At 41.5% G+C, this 15,847-nt stretch overlaps 1 protein-coding gene across 1 annotated transcript in view; it reads left to right on the forward strand.

Annotated features, from left to right (window-relative positions):
- Positions 1-3,010: 3,010 nt before the first annotated feature.
- Positions 3,011-15,847, forward strand: part of NDNF (neuron derived neurotrophic factor) — a 42,689-nt gene continuing 29,852 nt past the window's right edge. The window contains exon 1 of the mRNA XM_042466657.1: positions 3,011-3,508. The gene's annotated coding sequence lies outside the window, so the exon portion shown is untranslated. The remainder of the gene's footprint in view (positions 3,509-15,847) is intronic.

Genomic DNA, 15,847 nt, shown 5'->3' on the forward strand with positions numbered 1-15,847 from the left:
AAAAATTGACCCAAAAGCCCCGAGTCAACTTATCTATGGGTCAATATATATACTATACTTCAACTCTTATTTAAAAAAAGAGTCATTCCCTGGTGAAAAGTCAAGCATGTAGTCTATCCTAGAAGCACTGATCCTTCTCTGTTTTCTGAGCTATCCTGCCTTTAGGGTGCACACAAGCAGTTATACCTGTTGGATTTTTGTCAGTCCTTTGGCATTGTTTTCCCATGCTTCATCTTTAAGATCCTTTCTTACATGCCCATTCTCGTGTTACCTTCGACTTACCCATGGGTCATATAAAAATCCATAATTTTGGCCCCAAAACGTGCCCTCAATTTATACATGAAGGTGACTTATAGTCAAGTATATACAGGTAGTTTAGCTATGGCTTGTCTGAAAAAAAGCTAACTTCACCCAATGTGTTAGGAGCTTGGTTTATTTAGGTAAAGCAGATGTTTGGGGAGTAGTGGGGTCACCCCTGTTCAGGGTGTCACCTGGTGCAGCAGGAAGCCACAGCACTCCCCTTGTGACACCACTGTGGGGGAATTGGCTCAACTGAGGGAATAAGAATCCATCAGTGATACCTTTATTGGACAACTGAAATGCACAATATACTTATTGCAAGCTTTTGAAGCTCCATGGGCTTCTTCATCAGGCAAGATGTTACAAACCAAACAAAAGAGAGAGAGAAAAAACAACAACAATTGGAGATGTTAGTCAGATGCCTGCATGATGTTCTAGTCTTTAGTAAAGATGTTGTGATGGGGAGGATATCTTTTGCAGACAGGCTTCCTTCCCATCATAACATGAGTCAACAATGTGATGCTGCAGCTAAAAAGGCCAATGCTATTTTAGGCTGCATCAATAGAAGTATAGTGCCTAAATCCAGGGAAGTAATAGTGCCACTGTATTCTGCCTTGGTCAGGCCTCACCTGGAATATTGTGTCCAGTTCTGGGCACCACAATTAAAAAAGGATGTTGAAAAATTGGAGCGTGTCCAAAGGAAGGCAACCAAAATGGTGAAAGGCCTGGAAACCATGCCTTATGAGAAACATAGGGAGCTGGGTATGTTTAGCCTGGAGAAGAGATGGTTAAGAGGTGATATGATAGCCCTGTTTAAATATTTGAAAGGGGTGTCACATTGAGGATAGAGCAAACTTGTTTTCTGCTGCTCCAGAGAATAGGACATGGAACAATGGATTCAAGCTACAAGAAAAGAGATTCCATCTAAACATTAGAAAAAACTTCCTGACAGTAAGTTCTGTTTGACCATGGAACACACTCCCTTGGAGTGAGTTGGAGTCTCTTCTTTGGAGGCCTTTAATGGCCATCTGTCGGGGATGTTTTGATTGGGATTTCCTGCATGGAAGCAGGTTGGACTGGATAGCCATTGAGGTCTCTTCCAATGATTATATGATTTTACTACAACATGCAGGTATCTGACTAACATCCCCAACTGTTTTTCTTTCTTTCTCCTGTTTGGTTTGTAACATCTTGCCTGACGAAGAAGCCTGTGGCGCTTCGAAAGTTTGCGACAAGTATATTGTGCATTTTGGTCAGCCAGTACAGGTATCACTGATGGATTTTTGTTTGCAGTTGTACATGCATATATGGATACCTGGAATTAGAGGACCTCGCCCGCTACATATTGTTTTGTTCACTGTATAGTGGACCAAGGGAACGATATGTGGCATCCTTCCTTGAAACTAGCCCTTAACAGAGTCCACAAGAAGTGGGTTGGTTTTTTTAAAAAACCTTTGACAAATATGTGACCTGGAGAGTAGCTTTGCACGCTCTAGGAGCCCCCCCCCCCCCAAAAAAAAAATATCAGGAAGAAATACACACCAGAGATAGTCATAAGTATGTTACATTTTTAAATGTTCAATTTTGTAAATCCTAAATTGCTGTATATTATATATACATTAAACAGAGGCTGGATGGCCATCTGTCGGGGATGCTTTGATTGTGATTTCCTGCATGGCAGAATGGGGTTGGACTGGATGGCCCTTGGGTCTCTTCCAACTCTATTATTCTATGATTCTACTCATGTATAAGTCTAGAAATTTTAGTCAAAAATCGATCCCCAAAACCTGGGTCAATGTTAGTACTGTACTTTAGCTCTTATGAAAAAAGGAACCATCCTCTGACGAAAGGCAAGAGTGCCATCTCTCTTGAAGCACTGACCTCCCTCTTCTCTCTCATCCATCCAGTCTTTAGTGTGGGGACATACAGTGATGCCTGCTGGGATTTTGTAAGCCCTTTGACATTGTTTTCCTTTCCGATTTAAATCCTTTGTCACATGCCCCTATGTTTTACCCTCGACTTATCCATGGGTCGTATCAAAAGCCATCATTTTGGCCCTTAAACCTGCCCTCAACTAATATGTGAGTTATAGTTGAGTATATACAGTAATCATATATGTAAATGACAGATGTGCAAATATGATATGTATATAGTTTTTTGTGGGTTTTTTGGTCTATGTGGCCATGTTCTAGCAGAGTTTCTTCCTGACGTTTCGCCAGCATCTCTGAAGATGCCATCCACAGATGCTGGCAAAAGGTCAGGAAGGAACTCTTCTGGAACATGGCCACATAACCCCAAAAACCCCACAAAAAACTAGGGATGCTGGCCATGAAAGCCTTCGACTTCACAATATGTATTTATTTTGCTGTTATTGTGATACTGTTTTAGGCAAAGGCCGCTGTCCAAAAGAAATACAATTTGACTGACTAACTTGACTGTTTGGAGTTGTTTAGTGACCAACCCAGCTACTCCCTGAATGTGAGGGAAGGAGAGCTAGGCTTTGGTTTGTGTGTGTGGCAGCAGCAGCAGCAGTAGGGCCAGGGCAGGAGGGTATATATATATATATGGCTTTGTGTGTGTGTGTGTGTGTGTGTGTGTGTGTATGGTGCAGTGGGGGGCGTCTCTTCCCAGCTCCACTCAAGTGACACACACACACACACAGAGGGCGAACACCAGGCTCCCTAACTCTCTGCCGGCAGTGAGGGAGTGAGCCTCTGAGGCGCACAGAGAGAGGCGCCCTCCCTCCTCCTCCTCCAGCTCCTGCTCCTTGCCTTGCCTTCCCCAGGACCAAGAAAGCCATTTTCCCTGAGGACCCTGGCCTCCCTTTCCCCTCTTCTTTGCCAGCCTCTCAGAGAGCCCTGTGGAGAAGGACACTTCTTCTTCTTACTAAGAGAGAGGCTTTCCCTCGCGCCTTTTCTGGAAGACTATGGAAGGACCTGCTGCTGCTCCCCACTACTAGCCTCCTGCTGCTGCGCCTAAAACTCGGACTCGCGTGGCTCCCACTTGGAGGGAAGTTGTTTGGGGGGGAGGTGGTTGGCTTTCCCCAAACTTGCCTCAAAAGAGGAGGGGAAAAAAGTCCTCAGAGAGAAGGAGAGAGAAGAAGAAGAAGAGAAGGACTGGGCGCCAGGGCTCTTCGCTGCTTCCTTCCTTCAGTGAGTGGCCACCCGCGTTTTGGTCTCGGAGGACGCGCGTGGCCAAGCAAGTTCAGGTAAGAGAGGGACTCGCGGGACGAATCAGGCTGCGTCCGCACTGGAGCACTAATCCGTTGTCATACCGCTTTGACTGCCGTGGCTCCGTGCGATGGGAATTCTGAGGAGGGAGTCTGGCTGCATCCACACTGGAGACATAACCCGGTTTGGCACCGCTTTGACTCTAAGTCTGGCTGAAGGCTATGGAATTCTGGGAGTTGAAGTTTGTTGTGGGTCCACGAGCGGAGCTCCACTCGGGGCCCACAACAAACTCCAACTCCCAGAATTCCATAGCCTTCAGCCAGCGCAGTTAAAGCGGTACCCAACCGGGTTATGTCTCCAGTGTGGATGCAGCCAGACTGATTCTGAGAGAGATTCCGACCTTGGACTCGAACCCTGCTCTCCAGAGTCGTAGTCTAAGGCTCGAACCGCAATTTCTGGGGCTGCACTGCAGGTAGTTGGGAGTTTCTGCTTGTTTTGGTCCAGACTTTTGGCTCCAACCAGAGTGAGCCAATGTCCTAAAAACGCAAAGGAGGAAGAGGAGGAGGCATTGCTAAAGGTAGGACGTTTCCGAAAACGTGGAGGATGTGCCCGACCCCCCCCCCCCCCGCCTCGAAATGTAGAACCAAAGAGTTGGAAGAGAGCGCAAGGGCCATCCAGTCCAACCCCATTCGGCCATGCAGGAACTCTCAGTCAAAGTATACCTGCCAGATGGCCATCCAGCCTCTGCTTAAAGACCTCCAAGGAAGGAGACTCCGCTACACTCCGAGGGAGTTTGTTCCACTTTCGGTCAGGAAGCTCCTCCTAATGCTGAGCTGGAATCTCTTTTCCTGTAGTTTGAATCCATTGCTCCGGGTCCTGTTCTCTGGAGCAACAGAAAAGAAGCTTGCTCCCTCCTCAGTGTGACACCCCTTCAAATATTGAAACAGGGCTATGTGGAGAAAGGGCATGCCAGAATATTAAAACCACTCCGATAGAAATGGAAAGCCGTGCTTCTTGCAAAGCCATCCACACTGCAAAAACTATCCGCTTGGCTCGATGCGAGGAATTGTGGGCATTGCAGCTGGTTGTGTGGCCCCAGAGAGCTTTGCTCCAGAACTTCCAAGCATTCGAGCCATGGCACTTCAAGGGGGTTCTCAGACAAGTCGAAATGGGAGAACTTCTACAATGAGGGCAGGTGGAGATGGAGGACCCGTCCTGGAAAAGGAGGACGCCTGGTTACCTTTGCCTTCAACATCCTAGAGGAGACCCCCCCCCCATACTTTCTTAGTTTCAGCCAGTCTCTTGGGCTTCTTGCTACTGCCAAGCTTTGAAAGAACTGCCTCCAAGTTGACCATCCATTCTGCTGGGATGGTTTGGTTGGTGGAGGGGAGAGATTAGATCCCTCAGCCGCCTGGGGCTAATAGGATCGGAGAACCGACCTAGGCAAGGAAAGGCGGATTAGTTACCTCTCCGCACCTTTTAAACCCCGCTCTTGGCTTTACTCTGTCTTCCCCTCCTTCTCATTTCAGCGCAGGCTTTTGTGACTTCCATGGAAAGTTCCTCTTTAATTGAAGGATGCTTAGTGAGGCTGCAACTCAAGCTGAATTAATGAACACTTTGTATAAAGCTGCGTCCACCCTGCAGAACTGATCCGGGTTGACACCGCTTTAAGTGCCCTGTCTCAAGGGTATGGAATTCTGGGAATTGTAGTATGTTGTGGCCCCATTGAGACAGGGCACTTAAAGCGGTGTCAACCCGGATTAGTTCTGCAGGGTGGCTGTAGCCTTGGAGAGGAGCATACTTTCCTTAACAGACTGAGCTCTGGCTGTAGAGTTTATATATGATTCTGTTCTACATTTCCTTTCCTTTTTTAAAAAAAGTACATGTTTGGTTCTAGGATCAAAACCTATGGATGCTCAAGTCCTCTTCTATCCAATGGCAGAGTAATTGGTGTCTCTATACAATGGCAAAATCAAGGCTTGCTTTTTGGAATATATATATATATATATATATATATATATATATATATATATTCTTTGAATATTTTCAAGACATGGAATGCCTGGATACAGAGGGCTGGCTGAACATGCAAGTCACATTTTCTAGTAAATGATATGTTTACAAGGGGAAGGTTGTTGGCAGAAGGGGAAATTTCCCCCTCTCTCCAAGTGAAAAGGATAAGGAAGGTTAGATTTAGGGAAGGCACCCCATCTGAAGCAAGGGAAGAGACTTAGGAAGAAAGAGGTTGCTCTTTCCTTGGGGGTCCCAGGCTGCTTTTAGAGGAATCTAGGGGAAGCCTAGCTTCTGGAGGGGACAGAGATGAAGCAGAGTTCCTCTTCTGTTGTTCTGGAAGAGGTGGAGGGTGTCTTCAGTGAGGCACATCTTCAACGTTTGGCTCCTTTCTCCCTGGGGCTCCAGTGGTGCCCTCTTTCACATCCCATGCTGCCCCTGCTTCCTTAATGCAAGAAGGCAAGAGACTGAGCAGGACTCCATGGCTGGCACTTGGCAGATGCCCAGCAGATGGAGAAGGGAGCCAGTAGCAATGTGTTTTCAGAGGGGTCCTGCCTGGAAAGAGAGTGTGCAGGTGGCTGGGTGCTTTGCTTATCAGGTTCTTTCTCTTCCTTGCATTAGCAGTCTCTTTCATTGCTTATTAAATACTCTACCGGCCACTTTTCTTTTTAAAACAGGAAAGTTGTTCAGCATTTCATGCCACAGGAGAGGGTGATTTGGAGAGAGAGAGAGAGAGAAAAGGAAGGGGGAAGAAAAAGAAAATCTAAAGAGGTTAGCCAGAGGCAGCCTATTATTTTAATATAGCTTCTTTTTCTCCTCTTTTTCCTCCTCCAAAGTTTTCCTGCAGCCTAAACCACTTGCAGAGCCAGTGTTGGATTGACATTGGAGACCAGGGTTCAAATCCTGGCTGGGTGATGTAAACCTACTGGGTGATCTTGGGCAGGTCACACTCTCTCAGCCCAGAAGATGGCAATGGCAAACCCCCTCTGAACAAATGTTGCCAAGAAAACCCTGCAATAGGTTTGCCTTAGGGTCACAATAAGTCACAAAGGACTTGATGGCACAGAACAACAACAAAACCACTTGCAAGATATAGGACCCTGGCTCTGCCTCCACCCACATCATCGCCACAGTTCGACCAAAGCAAAATCCAAACAAGCTCTTTCAGACTGGGGTTTAAACATTCCTTTAAAATGTTGCCAGAACATTTGCACAGATCTTAAATGTTCACATTCTTTTCATTGCTTTGGCCTCTTTTCCCAATTCAGTGACAGTTGGTGTTAAAGATGAGGCTCAATTTCTGTGTCAGTTTCTTTCATTCTTGCTAAAAAAAGTGTATATATTATATATATATAAGGGCCAGAAGGAGAGGAAGAAAGAAAAGGAACTTTTTTTTAAAAAAAGAAGCTGCTTGTAGTTAATGGTATTTTATTGTTGTTATACAAAGTTACATTTTTTTATCCTTCCAAAAGGTTAAACCCTCTAAAACCAGTCATTCCCCCCCAAAAAAAAACCCAATCTTCTTGTAACAACAAATGTACTTTTTAAGATCTTTTTAATATTTGTTTTCACTTCTGTGTCTTTTGGAAAATTCCTTGAATTATCTTAGCTATTGAGTTTGGCAGTTGCCCTGTTTTAATCCATAGTAATTCTAAAGCAAAGGAAGATTTTACTGGGTGGAAGGCATATGAAATACGTGTGGGTTGTATTACAGAGTTGAAACTATGTCACTATAAAGTATCGCTTAATCACTTGCAGATACAGCTTTGTTATCTCCCAAGGAGTATATAATTGAAGGTTATTCCTGCTCTTTTTAAAAAAGCTCTCACCACCAGTTTATTTGTTCTGAACCTATTTAATGCTTGTTTGGGAAAGTATCATGCCTCCTTCAAGCTTGTTAGTTTATTGTGTTATGTAAACACAATATCCTTGCCACTGCCACAAAGAGCAAGGATACTGACTTTGAAACAACCATCATGGGTCACTTTGAGGAGAGGGGCTTAACTACTGACTCTAGGGATTAGATGATTCTGTTCTTGGTTTCTCAGCCTCCCTTCAATCCTATTGTAGTGGTGCTATTTTTTTTTTTTTTTTAGAAAAGTATATACACGCAAGTGGCAATTTCTAGTAAAGTATATGTTTACAATGAGAAGGTCATTGGAAATGATCCTGCAAAACCACAGCTTTCATATGATTTGTTTACTGTACTCTGCTGGAATGTCAGTCGCTTTATGAGAAGCCAGAAAGTTCCAATTTCTACTTGGAAGAGGACTTTTTTAAATGAATGGATCAGCACTAGACAAAGGGCTTGTGATGTTAATCTAGGATCAAGTCCTAACTGGGGGTTTTCTTTAGGGGTTTGATTCACTGCGGCTTGAGTCCCGACTCTGTCCTGACTGGTTTCAGAATCAATTAAAATATTTTAGAGTTTCTTTGATTTAACTTGGTATGAAACCTGGGCCAAAATTTCCAGTAGCGCACTCAGAGAATCAGATTTGTATCTGATGGAAATATTATTATTATAATCCTTTCTTCCCCAGTGCATGTAACTCAATCATGTTTATGCTACTCAGACATAAACTTTAGGCTGTTAACCTTTTGAACACATCATCCCCAGCCAGCAGAACATGTATCTGTGTTAACTGGAAATGTGTTATTTGGGTTTTTTTAAATGAATATTTGGATTTCATACAGCGCTGATTTAGTTAATTTGGTAGCCCACACCTATTTAACAATTACCCAGTATGGTTTACACCAGTTTTCCTCAAACTGGAACCCTCTGGAGATACTGGTCTGAAATTGCTATCATCCCACTCATCATAGCATAAGATGTGCTGGTTCAGGGGATAATGGGACATATAGTAATCGGTTTGTTTAATACTAGAAGGCATGAGAATGTGAATGACACTAGAGAGGCTTTCCAACATGTATTTGAATATATAATGTAGACAAGACTCTCCAAGATGTTTACAGTATTTAGGGATGTTTACGGTAATTTAGGGATGCTGAATTTAGCTTATCAGTTTGAGCAGACTATATAGATGAAACATTACTGCCTATCCTTTCTACAGGAATAATTTCTATATGAATCCTTTCCAGAACTACAGTATAATAATCCATTGCAATCCAGCAGCTGTTGCTACCAGTCTTGACAATTATTGGAAGAAGCCTCATATCTTTGGGCATATACATAAAAACTTTAGGAATGAGTAATCACCAGCCACTTTTTATATCAAGAACATTATTTTGAACCAATTCACCCAGCAATTTTAGTTTTAGGGAAGAATGAAAAATGCTGTTTGGAGATTACTTGTGATGACCTTTTTTCCTTCAGACAAACAAAAACACCACCACCCCCAGTAAACTGAATTTAGATATGGAACTGTGTAGACATTTCATTGTTTGCAAAGCAAATAAGAATGTTAACATTGAGTGCTGATGTTGAGAACAGATTATTCTTGCTTTGTAATCTCATTTTATTTCAAAATCAGTAGAAACATGGAACAGAAAATATTATATATCAGTTATTTTGATATGATCTATCTATCTATCTATCTATCTATCTATCTATCTATCTATCTATCTATCTATATGCTTCTATTTCTTTTGCAATAGTGAAGTCTATCATTTCTCTTGTACTTGTAATATCCTGACATTATAGAATTATTTCCTACATTGAACGGTTTTGTGTGTTTGTGTGTGTGTGTGTGTGTGTGAGAGAGAGAGAGAGAGAGAGAGAGACTGAGAGAGAATATTTGGTGGCATAAATAATTTGTCAGGTTTCTCTGAAGAACATGATGGGTACAATGTTCTTGTCACTGTCTGGATTAAAAATACACTCAAGCAAAGCATGCAACATAAAAAAAATTTCTAGTCTAAGAGTCTGAATTTGTCACATATGTGTAATGCAGATATTTGATAGCTTGTGGTTGGCTATGATTTAAAATCTAGAGCAGTATTAGTAGCAGCCTTTGACAGTGCTTTGTTGCTGTTGTGTGCCTTCAAGTCATTTCTGATTTATGACAACCCTAAGGTGACCCTATCATGGGGTTTTTCTGGCGCAGTTTGTTCAGAGAGGGTTTGCCCTTGCCTTCTTCTGAGACTGAGACAATGAACCTTGTTGAAAGTAGCACAGTGGGTTTCCATAGCTGAGCAGGGATTCAAACCCTGCTCTCCAGATTTTTAGTGCAGCCAATTAGACCACTTCACCTTGCCGGCTCTCCATTTCAGAATGCTATGTAGGCATTATTTTACAGGTAGTTGGTACATAGCTTAGCGGAGCTGAATGAAGTGCCTTGTTCTGTATAGCCTGATGTTCCCCGTTGTTATGTGACACAGGTGTGTCCTGCCAATTCTAAACATACATAAAACTATTTTCCATATTTATATTCCTCCTAGTCAAATAGGGACAGTCAAACCTGTGATTCTGTATTAGTTAAATCTAAGACAGTTTTTGAAATTAACTTCAAAACCTAATCCATTTACTTCTGGTATTTCCCAAGCACATTGAATTTTTGTTTTTAAAAAATTGGTTTAGAATGCACATATATGAATTGATATTAATAAAAAAAATCTGCTTCAGACTGGACAGATTTATAATCTTCGGAATACTGTCATTTGAAAACTGTAATAGTGTAAGTGCACAATTTTCAAATGGTGTCCTTTCAAAAACAGTAGTCACTAAGCACTTAACACACCAACCCTACGCTTTTTTACACATGCATTTGCCTGCCAAGCTAATAAGAGTTGGTGTAATATCATGATGATGTCCGCAGATGAACAATGTAAATGCTAGTGCAGTAAAACTGTAGTGTTTGGATTTAAGCTATTTTGAATCTGCTTAATTTTGTGGGGTATTGAAAATGAGGTTAAATATTTAATTCAACTGCGCTATTGAACTTTCACTCAGTTTTATTATAAAATTGGTTGTCTGCCATTAGCATAACTTTAAGTTGTGTTTTCACTGTTGTGTGGAAAAAAGCACAGTGATGATCCACAGTACATGGATACACTCAGTATAGAATTTCTGTGGTGATATTATCTAAAAACTGCTGCCAAAGAATGGCACTGCAGGTGACTCTTTTTCTGTGCTGCTGCTGCGCATGTTGTGTTTCTCCATGTATGGCAAAGCTGGATATTGTCAGGCATGGTTGTCTAAAGAAAAGTTGCCAAGAAAATGCAGTATTATTTTCTGTCATTTTAAAAAGCACTATATATACATCCGTATTTGGTTTTGGTAACTTGGAATTGAAAAAAAAAATATTTTAGAACAATTGAGTAAAAGTGGGTTATCATTGAAAAGTTGCATTTAAAAAAAAATCTTCGTTACATTTACCAGGGAAATATGGTTTGGCCCCTGTACTATAAAAATGTTAAAGGGGAGCAATGTTTAATGTTGAGAAATGACAAGCACCAGGAAGGTTAAGCACCCCCTTCTGCAATACTTCTATACTATAAACCCTGTCTGATTATATTCTCACTCTCAGTATATATTTGGAGTTTTGTTTTTACACGTTACTGCAGTTAATCCAGTTCACATTTACTGGTAGAATAACATGGATAAATTAAAGCTGCTTTATTTTGAAAATCCACCATAGTGACAGGCCTCCAAGAGCCCAGGTCATCAACAGCTCAGTTCAGATCCTGTAAACTCAAGGATGTCGTTTCCTTTAATTGATCTGTATGTAAAGTGGTCTTCTTTTCCTACGGCTGTCAACTTTACCAGTCATTATCATCTTTTCCAGTGAACATGTTATTTTATGCTATGTCTAAAGTGTGATAGCTTCAGTTTTGACATTCCGGCTGCTAGTTAAAGTTTAGACTTGGTTTGTTCTTAGACCCATTCATTAGTCTTTTTGACAGTACATGTTATCCATAGAGCATTTCTGCAGCACCAAATTTGAAATGTTTTAATTCCACCCCCCTCCCCTTTAAGCTTTCTTCATTTCCACAACCATATGAAGAAATCAGAAATACACATATGATTCTCACTGCTATTTAGTGATTCTAACCTTTCATAAACTAGTTCAAGTTTCCTTTATGTTTCTAAGATGTCTTTCAACATTTCACTTGATGACACTGTTTATAGCAACACATTTAATTGCCAGCAGTCCTTGTGAGGACACCTGTAAACTGTGGCTTCAACATAAGTTTCTTCGGTATGGAAAAGTGTTGGACCATTGGCTTCCTTGAAAGTGCAAGTCTGCCCAACCACCTTTTTAAAAATCAATATATTCTGAAAAATAGTGAACAAATATATCAACAGAAATCTCATTTTGTAAAAGGGTATATTTGATGATGACGCAGAAGACAAATGTTTAGTCTTTGTCTGTCAGCTAATTTTTTCCCCCTAGGAAAATAACCAAAAATGTCAAAACTGAAGTTTAGAGGAAGGAGCACCACTACTACATTCCACTCTTGTGGTACTTCAGGCAGCAAAAGTGACAGCTTTAACCACAGAGCATCTGGGGCCTAGTTACTGTTACAGCAGAGCTTTTCAAGGGGAAACCCTTCTCTGTTGACTGTGCATTCATTTAATGCTATTACATTTTGCCATCATTCTATAAATCATTTAAAGGAATCAAAAGTATCAGCTGTTTTCAAGCTTCTTCTTTTTTATCTTGCCACTTTGATAATATGAGATTCTAGTCTGTTTATTAAATAAGTATTTGTGACTGTATTTCTCAGATTTTTTTTTTGAAAAATGTAAATAATTTAATTCATTTTAACCTTTATAATTGGCATCTCATACTTCTGTTATTTTCATAGCTTCGGCAACTTCTTATGCGAACAGTAAGATAATAGAAATATATTTACACTGGTGCCTCGGGTTACAAAATTAATTCGTTCCGCCATTCCTTTCGTAACCCGAAAATTTTGTAACCCGAAAAGGCTTTCCGTTAGCACTGGAAAGCCTATAGCTGCACTTTGCAGCATTTGAATTTCGCGCCGAAATGAATTGGGAAATTCCCATGATTTTAAGTGCATTATATTTGAAATTTGTGGCTTTCATTAATGTTACTCTTGACCACTCTAATCACAGCATAAAATGTATACTCAAATCTAGAATATATTGTTGGTGAACAAGAATGCTAGATTCTAATGCTTTTTATTTGTGTTTTTTGCTTAGGCATTTAGTATTGCTTTGGCTGCAGTTAGCACTGGAAAGCCTATAGCTGCACTTTGCAGCATTTGAATTTCGCGCCAAAATGAATTTCGTAACCCGAAAAATATTTTGTAACCCGAAACAGTTTTTGCCAATCCAACTTTTTCGTATCCCGGAAATTTCGTAACCCGATCATTTCGTATCCCGAGGCACCAGTGTAACTTAGCCCAGAAAACAATAGAATCCTAAAGCTGGAAGAGACCCCCCCAAGGGCCACCCAGTCCAACCTCATGCCATGTAAGAGACACAAAGCACCCGCAACAGATGGCCATCCAGCCTCTGTTTAAAAACCTCCAAAGAAGGAGACTCCACCACACTCCAAGGGAGTGTGTTCCACTGTCAAACAGATCTTACTGTCAGCTAATGTTTAGATGGAATCTCGTTTCCTGTAGTTTGCATCCATTGGTCCAGGCAGAAAACTAGCTTGCTCCTTCCTCAACATGACAGCAATACTGTTTTGGGTCTTTTGAAAACATGGGTCTGCATTTGCTCTGTCAGTTTTCTTTTAACTGTCAGTTTCATAAAATGAACTATAGAATGCATAGGAGTCATAACTAAGAGTAAGAAAAAACTTGTATTTTCATACGCAAACTCTTGACCTAGATAAGTTCAAGACAGATTCTTGCATGTTATTATCTTCATTAACTTTTTTTTAAAGGTAAGAATTTGAGTGAGTTATTTCATGTGGGCAATAGTACATTATCCTTACCTCCCTCTTCCTGCCCACCTACCATCCCATTGGATGTCCCATGTGGCCAGCCACACAGTTGCATGAGTGATACACTACCCATACAGTGCATTGGTGTGCCCAGAGATACATTGGGAAAGCACAATAATGGGGATTCCCCCTTCACCCCATGCCCCCCTGTTGGACTGTCTGGTTTCTGTATGTTTTAATTACATCAATTACATTATTGGTGACCTCCTGCAGTTGTTGTACTTTTGCATCATGGTGTGTGTAACAGCTCGCTGGTACAATAAGTCAATAGTCTTGCTGGCCACATATGCACACACACACACACACACACACACACACACACACATGTTATGATGAGCAATGGCACTGGTGGCTGCATCTCACCAGTCCCAGGGCTCATGCTCGATACCTTCCATATGCCTCCTGGGCTTTCTCGCATCCCTGCACGTGTGCCATGCTAGTGTGATGATGTGCATTTTCTGTGTTAAAACGGAGGAGTGACAGAGCTTCTTTTTGCTTTGGTTTTTAGCCTGGCTTCGTGTTGGTTTCCACCTGGTTTTGCACCATACATCATCTGAATAGGCTGGCTTTTAGTTGATTTGAATCTATTTCATTTTGCCAGTGCAGACAACCTCTCAATTTGCCCAATGAAAATGTACAGAATAAAGCAGCCTATAAAACTCACCGGCTTCTTCAACATGCAGAGATGGTTAAAAAAGTCATGCGAGGGGGAAAAAGTGATGGTGTCAGGGTCTTGACTGAGATTTTTGTTTAAGATGGTGTTTAATGTGGTCAATGGAGGTAGAGGCTACATACTTTCTTGGCCATAAGAGAACTTGGAGCAAAAGTAATAAAAGAATTACAATACAATCTTCTTCTTATTATTTTTAAACTATCTTTGCCTGGTGAAGGAGCCAGTGGAACCTGACAGCTAGCATCATGTATTTTGTGCCTTGGCTAAATAAAGATGTCTGATGTAAACTAGAGAAACAGAATCTGTTTTAAGAAATAAAAACATTATTTTACCCATCTTGAGGCTCTGTCTCCCTTTTTAACATTCATTTTATTGGATGTTTCCAGCCCCTTTGGCTTTTGTTCTGCTTTACTATGAATAAAGGTACCACCACAAAGTATACTTTGGATTTGGGTGTATTTTGCTTTATGGCCAATGTGGCTGCCTCTACAATTTTAAACGTATTTAGTTTGTTCTAGACAAAGCTATTATTGAGCAATCATCGTGCCTGATTTTGGGGCGTTTACTGCAATCTTCCACTGTAACTTTCCTGTGTTTTCCTACCTCTTTATCCAGTCTCCCCACCACCATCACCACAGCAAATCCATTAAAAAGAGAAAGAGTAGCTGTAAGATGTCCTTTGGTGGGCAAAGGTAGGAGCACTCCATCTGGCTACTTAAGTTCAGTTGGACTTATTTTCAAATAAGGACCAAACTGCACATTTCATTAGTCACATGGTTAACTTGGCTGCTTCTATTCTGAAGAAAAAACAGCTGCAAGGCTGTAATCAGATATCTCCTCCAGTTTCCAGATCTAGAGTGTGGTCTTGTGCTGCTTTACTGCTGAATATTGCCCCCTGAGTGTTAGCTGTTTGCCCCCAAAGGTGTTGTTTGCATTAAATAGCAACTACTCACACCCATACAAAAGGCGGAGTCATGGAGAGACAGTGCGTATTTGATGCCCTCCACGAATGCGGCCTGAGATTTAAAAATAAGCGTGGCCCAATGGGCCAAGCTTAGGCACATGATGCGGGGTGGAGCTCATATATTTTAAGTTGAGCTGCCCCTCATCTTGCCTCATTTTTTTTGAAGACACCCCTAAATTGCAGTGTGAACCTAGTTGGTTGCTTTGGGGCCAGGTGGGAATTTTCTCCCCTTTTCCCGTCCCCCCCCCCCCCCGCCTATCCCATACTGTGTGCAGGGATTGGTAATTGGCTTTTGGTGGCTGCTTAATAGGTTTCACTGGCCCATATGGGGGATAAAGAACTATTTCGTGCATACCAGTGGCACCCCCTTGTGGTGAAAGGTTAGGCTGTGGAACAGCTTAGACAGGTCAAGGGACCTGGGGGTTGGGAAAGATCCTGCCTTTGGGGTGGATATGGGGGTTTTGCAGTTCAAGAGTTAGCATTAAATAGGTTATAGGTCAAATAAATGGCCATTTATTCATCCAATTTACGTGTCTGATCTCTTTATTTCTTGGTTGGGTATCAAACGGTGGATGTGGAAGAGACAGAAAAGCAGCCGTAGAATTGGAGGAGTGGGTTAAATAAAAGTTCCCATGAGTTCTCTCCCCCTCAAAAATAAAATCACACAGATGAAACATGCTTTTTTTTAAAAAAAAAACATTACTAATGTCATCTGTTCTTTGGAACTAAGCTTGCATGTTTTTTGTACACTTGTATGTGTAAATGTTCCACTGAGTTCAGCAGGGCTTATTTCTGAGTAAACATGCATAGGTTCAGGCTGCATGTGGGTTACCAGTTATAACTTTAA

Source organism: Sceloporus undulatus, chromosome 5 (assembly GCF_019175285.1).
Source record: "Sceloporus undulatus isolate JIND9_A2432 ecotype Alabama chromosome 5, SceUnd_v1.1, whole genome shotgun sequence".
NCBI lineage: Eukaryota > Metazoa > Chordata > Lepidosauria > Squamata > Phrynosomatidae > Sceloporus > Sceloporus undulatus.